The 13,329-nt window shown below is 28.9% G+C and overlaps 1 long non-coding RNA gene across 5 annotated transcripts; it reads left to right on the forward strand.

Moving 5' to 3' along the window:
* The first annotated feature begins 1,063 nt into the window (after nt 1-1,063).
* LOC18046048 lies at nt 1,064-6,148 on the forward strand. 5 transcript variants are annotated; one of them, XR_002906728.1, is made up of 7 exons: nt 1,064-1,364; nt 2,093-2,186; nt 2,859-2,937; nt 3,974-4,059; nt 4,379-4,519; nt 5,441-5,568; nt 5,901-6,148. It is a non-coding gene; the product is annotated as an uncharacterized LOC18046048 (long non-coding RNA). The 5 variants fall into 5 exon arrangements; XR_002906729.1 differs by having other exon boundaries at nt 3,978-4,059; XR_002906732.1 differs by lacking the exon at nt 2,859-2,937.
* The last annotated feature ends 7,181 nt before the right edge of the window (nt 6,149-13,329 follow it).

Genomic DNA, 13,329 nt, shown 5'->3' on the forward strand with positions numbered 1-13,329 from the left:
TGTGCACATTCTTAAAAATAATGTAAGTATCAAAAACATTTTTAGAATACTGCATCATATTGTTTTATGCATTGTGAAATGAAGCACTTCAAAAGAACCTTGAACCTTAGACTTAATATGTGCTTCTTGATTGTTATGTTTTTACCAGATATGATATATGTATAGAAGAGTAACATTGCTAAAGTTCATTTCAAGTGCATAAAGTGTTTTGCATTGTTATCACACGAATATATTTAAATGAATGATAATTAAATAGTTTACAAATTGATTTTTGGTGAATGACTTGTTGTTTTGAAATTGAGGTTCAAGGAAGTTTATGAGTACTCCATGAAAGAGCTCTCACAACTTCACGATCAATAGACGACATATGTTGCCAAGTTAATTAAATCGCGAGGTAATATATGAATAATTTATGATTATTTTTGCTTCCAAATATCTAAGACTTATTTTTTATGGTATATTAATTGATTTTATGTACTTGTAGGTATGAAAAAAAATGAAGTCACGTATGGATATTCAATGACATTCTTGTGCTTATTCTTATTGGTTAATGTTACTTTGTTGTTTAGAACTTGTTGAAAACTTAATTTGGTACTTATGTCTTTTTTTTCCTAAACAATAGTGTAGTAGAATTATGTTAATTTAAGTGATGTATTGGGGATGTTTATTATGTGAATTGTGTTTGGAGATTTGGTATATTTAATATATTTTGAGTTTTTTTTAATTGCAAACACTACAAGAAAATTGGCAATAGATGACAACCACTTTATGACAAAAATTATTTTATCATGTAACCATGATAGAGACGTGATAGAATTTTGGTCTATCAAACTATTAATGACGTAATTGAGATAGAATATTTATCTATCAATAATTTATGATATGCATGTGATAGAAATAAACTCAATCACAAACATTGTGATAGAATTTTAATATTGATCGTGTTTGACCAAATTTAAAAGTAATATTTTTTTATAATCTAAAACGCAACGTTTGGATTATTAAATGATTTAAAAAATAAATAAAATGAAACACTGCGTTTAAGAGAGTGTGTAAACTAAAACAAAAATTTTCTAAGTTCTTCAATACTATATACTTATCAACATCGTCATTCTCACTTGCAGACAAAACTCAACCCTAGCCTAAATACTCGTCGTCACTATCAATCAATCAGCCACTACGTACACTACCTAAAGGCTAGACGGCAGACTATTCCCCACTTGTGTTCAAACTCCCAGCATTCAAATCAACATTGAAGCCATTGTTTGAACTGCGAATTAAATCTTAGAAACCAAGATTTGTCGTTACTGTATCTAGTCTCTCGCTATTGAAGATTTTGGTCCTTTCAGCGAAGCATCTTCAAGGTAAATGCTTAGTTTCTGTATTTGATTCTAGGATGCATGCTTCAGGGGAAAAATTTTGTTTGTTTGTGAGAAGAGCTTGATTCGATCTACCCTAGAAATTGATTGGATTTTCCTCGTGAGCTTTGATTTTCATTATATTGCCATTTTTAATTAGTAATTGGTCATCACAGTTAAGAAATTGTTTGATTTTCTTTGCCATATAGCCTATTGTTTAAATTTGGAGAAGATGCTATATTGTTAATTTTGGTTAAGTGGTGTGACTTCATTGATTTGGGAAGTGTTGTTGGGACGTTATGTGGGCAAGCATATAGTGCAAGCAAATATGAAATGCTGGGGATATATAATTAAAGGAAGACTGGAACTGAGAGGCTATGTAGTTTGTTTCTTTTGTGTGTGTTAATTTGTTTATTCACCTTCTGCAATCAATCTCTATGCATTTAAAGTTAGTTTTTTTTTTTTTTGGGGTGTGTGTTAGTTTGTTTGTTTGCTTTAGGGTCCTTTCTAAGAAAAGCAGCAAAGTAAAGGAGGACTGGAGCTGAGAGGGCTTTATATATATATATATATATATTCACATCCATCCATTATTGTTTCTTTTCTGATCTTAGTTACACAAGGTTCTGTAATTTGCTTTTCTTATAGGATGATTATCTATGGTTAGTGAAAGACTGTATATTTTGTAACATTATATTCTACACTGCATGAACAATTAATTATTTGTTCTCTTGTAGAAAAAAATCCAACTAGGACAATGTTTTGTTGGCTTATGAGCCAGTTTGGGCCATTGGTCTTGGGAAGGTTGCAAACCCTGCTCAAGTTCAGGAAGTAAGTTTAGGTTTATGTCTTATTTAATTTAATGTTTTAATGACAATGATCTTCATGCTTGTAAGAATGATATGACTACCCGTATTGGTTTGCTATCAATATAAATATTGTTGGATTGATTATAAGCCTTCTTTTTTACCGGAATTGGTTATGAGCTTGCTTAGTTTTTTTGTCAACACATTTCTATATGTTTTCACCATGTGCATTTTACCCTACGCAGGGCATTTTAGAATTTGTCTATACCTCTAGTAGTTTTGAAACAAGTAATAATACAGTAGAGCTGTTTCTGATAGTTATCATCATTTTTTCACCTTGTAGATTCATACATATAGCAAAGAATTATATTTGTTCCTCAATTCATCTTCAGACTCCCAAGCTTGTGGATACTCTCGTTTATACATCTACCTAAATACTCACACAAACTCGTATATAATTTTGCTTGTGTCATTACCTTTTCAGATGGGGACATGCACAAAAATATTTTTTTACTTTGTGTTTATATATTGAATACAAGTAAATAGATGTTTTCAGTCTATTTTAGTTATTACTTTATCTCCTTTTGCCGGCAAAACTTGCTAACATAATTTCTCTTTGTTGTGTTTTTAAAGTTGATATTTTGTCAATTTTTTGGTAATCATTTTTCGTAGACCATGTTTTAAATATATGTGACAGGTCCATACTAAACTGAAGAAATGGCTTAAAGACAATGCTAATGCTGAAGTTACAGCATCAACTAGAATCATCTTGGGAGGTGTCATTTCACTACTTTGTTAGCTATTAATTGTGACCACCGTTTAAAATTAATTTTGAGTATGCTATAATCGTTATTAATATGTATAAAGCCAAGATGGGCTCATTGAAGCTCATGGTTGGTCTTCTTAGACCTTTTTCTTGTTCATACAAAGTAGTAAAGAGCACCTTACAACTAAACATACAATATTATTACTTCAACCTGTTTACTGGACTTACTTTTAGGGATGGCAAAATCCGGGTCCGGGTCCGGGTTTAGCCTTTCCAGATCCGGACCCGAATACTATTTTCTTTTCCCGGACCCGGATTTTAACCCGGATTTTTTCACCCGGGTCCGGGTCCGGGTTCAACCCGGAAAAATCCGGGTTTTGAACCCGGATCAATGAATCAATATTAATTTCTAAAATTCTAAAAATAAAAAATTAATACATTTCTAAACAATAACACATTTAGATTAATCAATAAAATTAATTAAAAAAATAATATTAAAATTAAATATCCGGGTCCAGGTTCCGGATGTCCGGGTTAACCTAAACCCGGACCCGGACCCGGATATATCCGGGTTATTAAAATTTATTCCGGATCCGGATTTTTTTATATTCCGGTGCGGGTTCAACCCGGCCCGGATTATCCGGGTTCGTCCGGGTCCGAGCCGGGTCCGAGTTATTTTGCCATCCCTACTTACTTTGGCCTTTTCTATTTGATGTCAAGGAGATTTATTCTTATGGTTATGCTTATGAGAGAAGCATTCGTTTGCTCTATTATGTGATTAATATTTTTCCTTCTACAACAATAATTTTAGTTGGATTGGTTCTTAAAAAATTCCAAATATTTACAAAAATGGAAGTTGCTTAAGGACATAATATACAATGCAAACTTTTGAAAATGAATCCAAGCACAGAATTCTCTGCCACTTATATTTTATCCAGTTTAATTAATTAGAGGAGTAATGAATAATAATGCTGTGAACCAAGCCTGCTTCTGTATTCCTCGTTTATAGGTACTAACAGATTCACTTTTCTTTTTTCCTTTGCTAGATAGGTTCTGTAAATGGAGCAATTGCAAAGAATTGGCAGCACAACTAGATAATGATGGATTTTTGGGTGGTGGTGCTTCTCTAAAGGTGTGTTTTATTTTTGCTACCAAAGGCAAATAAAGAAGTTATTGTCTTTTGACTTGGCTGATTGAATTTTTTGTCATATTTGAATTAGCCGAATTTCATTGATATTATTAAGTTTGCCACAATGAAGAAGAATTGAAGTTAAAACTAGGCTACATGGCTTGCTGATGCCTGAAATTTTCTCTGTTATGCTTCATTGAGAACTAGAGTTATAATTTTGTTCATTATACATCAGTTGTAATTTAGTTTTCTCTTTTTCCAATTATATATCAAAGGTAATATATGTTTGTTGTTCATCCATTATTGTTTCTTTTTTGTCCAGGTTTTGTGTTACCCCATCCTAGACAAATACCGGATATTTCTCATCCCAGCAGAGTAGAAAGTGTGTGCAAGCTCTTAAAAGATGCCCGTAAAGGACAACTATTATTTGTGCCATGCAATCCCAATCTAGAAATTTCAAACTGTAATAAAGTGTTCTTATCATTATTTATTCATTTTAGCTTTTCATTGTTGCTTTGTTTCTTTGGCTTTTTCTATTTTACCTTCCATTGGTTTTAGTTGTGTTTGATGGTGGTGGAAAAAAAAAGTGTTTTATTTGGATCCTAAGGGGTACATGCTCCTGATCCTAATTTAAAACAGCTGATTAAATCGTATGTATTCCTTTTCATTTCACAATCCTCATATTCTCGCTTTCTTTAATATATTTTAGATACGAAAATATTGTAGTTTATCATATAACGCTATGACATTGTTCTCAGACTGAGATAGATGAAGTTTGTTTGGAGTGGGTTGGCCATTGTTCTGAAATCATTAGCGCAAAAAAAAAAAAAAAAGAAATGGTTAGTATAAATATGAAATTTAATTAGTTATATTCCCATGTGCCTAAGCCTTAGCCATATTTAAGTTTTTTGTTTCTAGATATATACTTAATTTGTACAGGACAAGCTGTTACCAAAATTAACGAACTTGGATCTAGATATATGCCAAAGAAATCACAAAATAGGAATCATATATAAAGCCACAACAAGGAAATTTGATATATCATATGAATATGTGGTATGTGTGTGCGTCTAGTAGTAAATTTGTATACTATCTATTTAAAGCTTCCTCTTTATTTTCATACTTGCAAAATAGTTAATTGCCTTTTGTATGTACCCTTTTGGTTCCATATTTTATTGCAAAAAGGAATTAATTTAAGTTGCATCAGAAATTTGGAGTTTTATGTTAATAGATAACTCTTTATAATGATAGCGTTGTCTATATTCATTGGTGCTGCACATACAGATTGAGTTTGAATTTGTCATGATTTTGTTGTATCTAAAACTTAGGAGTTTTACTGTCGTAGTTAATTCTTTATAATGATGGTGTTGGGCATATTCAATAGGTGTTGCGCATGTGGGTTAGGAAAAACTGCTGAACTTGGGAGTTTATTCATACAACGTTATGACACTATTCTCAGCTGAGGATTGTAAAGAAAGATGGAATTGTGGCTCTAAGATGAGATTTGTGAAGGTAAGCTAATTATCTTAACTAAAATTTTGTGTATCTACCACTTTAAGCCTAAAATAGAATATATTTATAGTTATTATTTTTTGTGGGTACCTTTTTGGTTCCATGTTTTATTTCAGCAAGGAATTAAGTTGCATATGAAACCTGTAGTTTTAGTTTAATAGATAAATCTTTATAATGATATGTTGGCTGTTATCATTGGTGCTGCACATGCAAATTGAGTTTAAATTTGTAATGATTCTGTTGTATCTAAAACCTAATGGTTTTAATGTAGTAGTTAATTAATTCTTTATAACAATAATGCTAGCTATATTCATTTGATGTTGCACATGCAGGTTGACAGAATTGAAGCTGCTGGACTTGAAAGTTTGGCTGGGTATTTGTTGAAAATGGCAGTTCATGTACTGGAAGTTTACTGAAATTATGGGTTAAGTTCAGCACTACAGCCACTTGATGCCTTTTTAGCTTGTAAAACTTGATACATTTGTTCTTAGTTGCTGGATTTTGTCTGGTGAATTGATCTTGTTTGATATAATTGTTGGATAAAACTGTTTTTGGATGGCATTATTAATATAATCTGTTTTTCGACTTAATATAATATATAATTTAATTTTTGGTTCATATGAATTTATGTCTGAATTTCATATATAGGAATGCATAAATTTTATTGAAATAATTCATAATTACGTTCAGCATAAATTTAGAATGACAGAAAAAATTAATCATAAAATAAGTCATAAAAAATTAATGACATAAAATATCAATCACAAATGTAATATTTTACCCGCCAAAATTGTCCAGACAATAATTCACGAGCAAAAATCAATTTTCTCGCCAAAATTTGAAAATTAAAAAAAATCACATTTCCCACCAAAAATTTAAATAATTTATTCATTTTTTCCATGACTGACTATGACATTTAAACGGTATCATAAGTTAATGACATACTTTTTTTCTATCATAAAAGAGTGACATGTACATAGATGACAGATAATTTCACTGTCATCCACCCCCCTTCATGATAGATTTTGCAGTCATTTATTGCTAGTTTTCTTGTAATGAAAACAAACAAGAAAAATATAATTAAAATAAAAATATATTATTAACCAAAAGCAACATAACATTACTAAATACTGACATTAAGTGTTTAAAATGACATTAATAATTTTGCTGCCAACATTGTAGTCACATAAATTACTAACAATAGTATCACTAAATATTAACACCATCATGTCATTATTTTGGTGATACTACAGTGACATGAATTACTGACATGAAAATAGTGTCATTACTGACATCATAGTGTCATTATTTTGGTGATACCGTAGCAACACAAATTGTTGACACAAAAATCACTGAAACTAAAAATTACTATCTTGATATGATTTGTTTAATTCATTCAATTATTATGCTTATTTCTCTATCTCTTATACAGTAAGAAGAGAAATTTTCATGAAAGTTTATCCCTAATAATTAAGGATTTATTTCTACTCCATAATCAGGTTTTCATGAGAAAAGGAAATATAATTTCTATTCATTTAATCCTTAGTGGTGTCTCACAATATTGACTTAGCATCTTTCTTTCTCCATTATATCCCACATATGTATGGAGGAATTAGAATCTTTCTCTCCAAATATTTAATCATTTTGGCATCTAAATAAGATTTTTCATCTCCTGTATTAAGGATAACAAAAGTCTCATGCCATGACTTTCTATTATTATATTAAATCTTAATTTTTAGATTTTGATTATTTTTCCAATTGTTGTCAGTATTTGTGATGATGGTATCATAAGATAGCTGCATTTAATAAAACTTTGCGTTCTATTTAATTCTAGTTCTTTTTTAGGCATAAAGTGTGGTCTCCTATTTCTTATAATGTTTCTTCCATCTGGAGTATATTCTATAGATTGGTAGTATTTCTCCTAATCAAAGTAGGTTCAATACTTAGATCTATTTTCCATTCTTCTAGTAAATCAATTTTCCTCAAAATCTCAAGAGGTTGTATCTTTCCAACTTTATTAAATAGTTTAACTATCAATTTCAATAAATTTTTCATCGACAAACATTTCACTGTCAGCCAAATTTGTCAATGCATATTTTATGGCATATGTTGTGCTATATGAATAACATCCATTATACATTATGTCAAAGTAATTAAGATCATGACATAAGGTTAAAGTCGTATTTGTATTTCTATCTCTAAGACCTATAGAATATTTGCAATTAATTTTAAGTATTAATTTTTTATAACTAAGGTTTCCTTATATTATTCCAAAGAGTGTATGTTTTCGATCTTTTATTCTACTTTCTAGTACAACTAAATTTACAGGACTATTTATTCCTTCTCAAAGATGAACTTTTATTAAAATTTGGATTCCTCCAATATGAACATATCCAATCTTCAGTCTATCACTGGATTTTATTTTGATTTTAATAATAAAGATATATTTGTATTTCCTTTAATCATGCCTAATTTCAATAGATTCTTCCTTGCAATGGCACTAAAATGCATTATATTTTTTTCTTTTAATCATGTTAGCAATCCTTTATGCTAACTTATTGACTAAAGTCATAGATGTTTCCAATCCCTTTTTATCAATCTTAAGGCATTGTTTTTTTTTTATCCAAATTAATTCTCTATTAAAAGAACCTTATTCTTTTAATTCTTCATCATGATATAAATCTCTATTATTTAATTCTTCTATACTCATTCTAAATTTGAGCTACTTAATGTTTCATCAGATAGATAGTATATGCTATCATTATTACTAACATCTTCACTATCAGTGATTAATTCTATATTATTAAAATCCTTAAACATTTTGATATTTACATTTTTTTAGGACATTCATTTGCATAATATTCTTCTGCATTGCATAATCAGCATTTACACTTTTTGGGTGCGTTGGTTTTAGATTTTCTTTTAAATTTATCCCTTTTGAAGAATTTCTTCTTATATTTATTTTTCTTGTAATGTTTCTTATTGGTTTTAAATAATTTCTTCTTTTTCAATTTCTTTCTATAGTTATAGGTTTTATCTAAACGTCCAAATCTTGGCGGTTCTTCTAGCTTAGAACAGTATAATACTTGATTTTGCTTTTTCATAAGTTTTTTATGCTTTATTTCAGTGCACTTCTAATTTATTCTATTTCGAGCAAACCTGATCCTATTTCTTAGAGTATCAGTGTCTGTATTATCTCTACATTCTTTTTTATACTCTACATAACCCTTTTGCCCCATGGGTCTATTACTTTTATAAAATGTAAATCATTATAATATTCTACAATGTTTTCATTACTATCAAACTCACATTTATAATATAATTTTTTGAAACTACATATGTATGCTTTTAAAGAACACATATCACATATTTCAAGCCTTGTTAGCTTCATTACATTTTCCATCATTTTTCTCTTTATTTCTTGTTGAAAATTAGCTTCTCAATCTTCCCCTAAGAATTATAATTATTTATTTCATTTTCAAATTTATTTAAGATCTGTTCTTGATTTTCGTTTGGATCATTATTTTCTCCATATAATATTCTATGTTTACTAGTATCCTTTAAGTAATAAACCATTTTGCTACTATTTCTATAAGCGAAGTTTTAAGGAATTCTATGCTATAATTTCTATCTAGCTTATGAAATCCAAGAGCAATTTTCATAGATTTAATACAGGTTGTTATCACTTTATCTCTATTTTTCACATAGTCTATATCTAACCATATACCATCATGGCTAATTGGCCTTTCTCTATATTCTGCTGAAGTTTTGTATTCTTTTTTAGGTTTGCTAGGCCTAAAATATTGACTCTATAAATTGGTATCTATTCCCTAGCATAAGAAGCTATATTATTAAATTCTTCTTGTTCAAAGACTCTTGGCTTTGAAAATTATGTTTCTTTATCTTTTTCAGGAGAAAATTGTAGCCTGACATAAAGTTATCCTTTTAAAACAAGAAAAAAAACTCTTTTATATACTGTATAATCTAGGTTGATTTTTTTATGATAGTGATACTTTCATACTCAAGCTTTGAAGTTTCAAATGCGTAGAAAAATTTTGAAAACAAATTTTTCAGTTAAAGATATATCTTCAACCAAAGTTTTAAAAAATAGGGAAATTATCAGTCATATACCCTTAAATGACACCAGTATCAAACGTGCTACAACACTTTTTGCTTATATCACTCGTATACCCTAAGTTGACAAAAGAGTTATGGCATCCACCTTTCCGTTTACTACCGTTAAGAACTTAACAGAATTTGAGCAAAATGACTATTTTACCCTTTAAACTCAAAATGAGGTAAAAAAATAAATTTACCTTGAAAATTAATGTAAATTTTCAATACACAATTTTTTTATATTTTTTTATTAACAATACATTTTTTATTAAAAAAATATGAATTATTAATGGTACATATTATTAACAATTATCCATAAAAAAATATTCATCTTATACCATAAAAAATTATTAACAATTATACATATTATACCATAAAAAATTCAAGTTTGACCTTGGAGGAGTAGATCTTCAATAATTTAGGTTAAATTTTAGAGGAGTAGATTCGGTTGTAAAGTAATTGTTTTTAGCAATTATTAATAATTATCCGATAAATGGGATAACATGTCATTTTTATCAAACTATATCATATGACATGTCGTTTTTTACTAGATAAATGGGATGACATGTCATTTTTTTAAAAAGACTATATTACCCTTATGATGTTAGCGCTCGCAAACGGCAGTTATCGGATTGGTGGACGGCAGAAATGTTTTGTCAACTTAGGGTATACGAGTGATACACTTGAAAAGTGTTGTAGCACGTTTGATACTGGTGTCATTTAAGGGTATATGGCTGATAATTTCCCTAAAAAATATAAACCAATCATATAAAGAATGTTATTGATGCAACACATAAAATATAAATGTAAAAATGAGTGATAGCGAATGTCATAAAAATAAAATTTCTTAATAAGTTCATTAGTTCTCAAAAGAACTAAAAGAATAATTATCTTTAATTTCAACTAACAATAATCTTCTAAATCTTAAAATCCAAATCAAATACATATAAGCTAATATAAATCCTAAATCAGTCGAATAGAATTCTTTGACCATTCTCTAAGCATATGCTTACTCAAAAGTATCCTTTAAATGAATTGACTAAAGAACAACATTAAAATTAGACCTAAATAAAACATTGATAAACTTAAACAGTACAAAAGAAACCATAAATAAGGTTGAAATTGTCTCAAAAATTGAAAGATTGCAATAAATTTGTCATAACTTCTTGTAAAAAACTCGAAATCCAGCACCATCAAATGTACTTAAAAGCTTACTCAATTATCTTTCTAATGGTATATTGTTTGAGAATTAATTTCAACTCACGCAGTGTCAATTTAATTTTGACCTTTTTATGTATTGACTTGAGCTACAATTGGCCTAACTTTAACTCTTGTCAAGCATTTGACCAAACTCTGTATTTGGTTGTCCAGTAGCTTGAATAATATTCACAATATTTTATGTTCTGTTTAAGCCCAGTTCTTTATGCCTTGAACTTTGAATTGTGATTTCGGCTCATAACTTCTATTAATCTATTTAAGGCAATTTGCATAGTTTTAGCTCTAGCTCTTGTAATCATTTGTCCATAAAATGTGCAAAGGATCACTTAAACCTTTAATTGTATCTCCTTGATGGTTCTCATCATTTCTTCAAATTGAATTTTAATTTTTTCTATTTCTTTCATTGAAACTAAATGGATTAGATTGTATTACACAAACTATAATATTATTATTTATATTAAATTTTAGTATAATTTCTATTTATTATTAAAGGTAACACAATCATTAGCTGCAATCATTGACTATCCTAATATGAGTGTTCTTTAAAGTCAAATTTTGTAATATTGAAAATTGTGACTATAAGGACATAAGGCATTGTATTCTACAATCTTGACATCATCAAATGTTTAGAAAGTAAGCAAAAATTATTAAATTTAACAACAGTTATAGAGTATCGTATCCTTGAAATATCTTGGACCCATTGTTAAAATATGTTTGTCATTTGATATATGCGACCGTAAAAAAATAAAAAATAAAAAAGAGCTTTTCTTATCTTGATAGACGAGCTCCCTTAAAAAAATAAAAATAAAAAATAAAAATAAACTAGATCTAAAGTGTTAGCACTCATAGCTGGTGAGAGCTACCAACACCATTTGCTTGAGAGTTGGGCACTCCATAACATCAAATTGCCATAACTTCATGATAAACTAATAAAAAAAATTTTAAAGTTTTATTTTTTTAGAATCAGAGAAAATAGTGTGTATATTTATATATATAGAATTAGAGAAAATAGTGTGTATATTTATATATATAGTAATTTTACAATAAAAGAATCATTTACTTTAATAAAGTAAGAAATAAGTTAAAAGATATTTTTTTCTTTTAGTTTATTCCTGATTTAAAGTAAGAGGTTTTCTTATTAGAAAGTTACTCTATATGTACATAGAAACTTTTTAATGACGGCTCCTACACTATAATGAAATATGGGACCTGTCACAAGATAAGGAACATAAAATTAATATGAACGTTAAAGGAATATAAAATTATTATCATTTTTTTAAAAGTTTTAATAAAAAAAATATTAAAAATATGGCCACCAATTAAGGAGTGACTAGTGTCATTTTTTATTAAATATCAAATTTAACAGTAATTAATTTAAAACTAATTAATTGTGATATATTTGAAAATTTAATTTATATAATAAGTAAAATTATACGAAAATTTAATAATATAATTTTCATATGGGGTCTTTGTTAGGTCAATTTTAATAATTGTTTTTGTAATTTTTTACATTTAAGGGAAAAGATCATCATTTTACATATTAAACTAGTTACATATTTTTACAATTTCATTTTTTTTATTAAAAAAGGCCAGGATGGATGTGCAAATTTCCTTTACATAGTCGGTTTTTTGGATTTTCCTTGAAGCTCAAACCAACGATGCTTCCCCCATTTATATATAAATGCACAAGAACTGCAAAGAAGAAGAAGCTTGTTGAATACTTGCCAATCATTCTTATTACATCAACTCAAATTCATGTTACTGATTTGACTGTGGTCATTGAAACTAAGTGTTAGTTAACCAGTAAACCTACTTTTGGTTTCTCACTGACCTAGCAAACATCAAATAGCATCAAGGGTGGGCAAATTGGTTTCTGATGTACCTAATCAGATTTTGGATTGGAAAACAAGTCTTCTCAAGTTAATTCAAACTTTAACCCTAACTCGAATTAGATTCATATATATTTGCTTATCTGATCCCACAATCAAATCTAATTATAATATAATTTCGGACTGGATCAGGTCGGATCGAATATTTTGTCCATCATATAATTGCTTGCAAGGGAATTATTTATTAGATTTGGTTAGGGTCATTGAAATTAATTTTGCTTATTTTTTGTGTTTTTGCAATTGTTCTGTTAATTTTTTACAGATGACTAGTGGAAATGTTTGCACAACTGTATTGTCAAATATATTGCATTTTTAGTATCATTTTAGTGTATTTGTTTGTCAGGAATCTGTCTTAGCGGCTATTGCCACAGCTGCTGCTACGACTGGAACATACTTACTAGTTGCATGGCAAGCATTCAAAACTTACCCTATAGTTGGAAGATTTTGTTATGGTGTGTTTAGTACGATCATGTCTAAGTGTGAAGCAACATTAATACTTGGAGTCAGGTAATAAAATTTCATATTTCCAACAATTTTT

Source organism: Citrus clementina, unplaced genomic scaffold (assembly GCF_000493195.1).
Source record: "Citrus clementina cultivar Clemenules unplaced genomic scaffold, Citrus_clementina_v1.0 scaffold_3, whole genome shotgun sequence".
Lineage (NCBI taxonomy): Eukaryota > Viridiplantae > Streptophyta > Magnoliopsida > Sapindales > Rutaceae > Citrus > Citrus x clementina.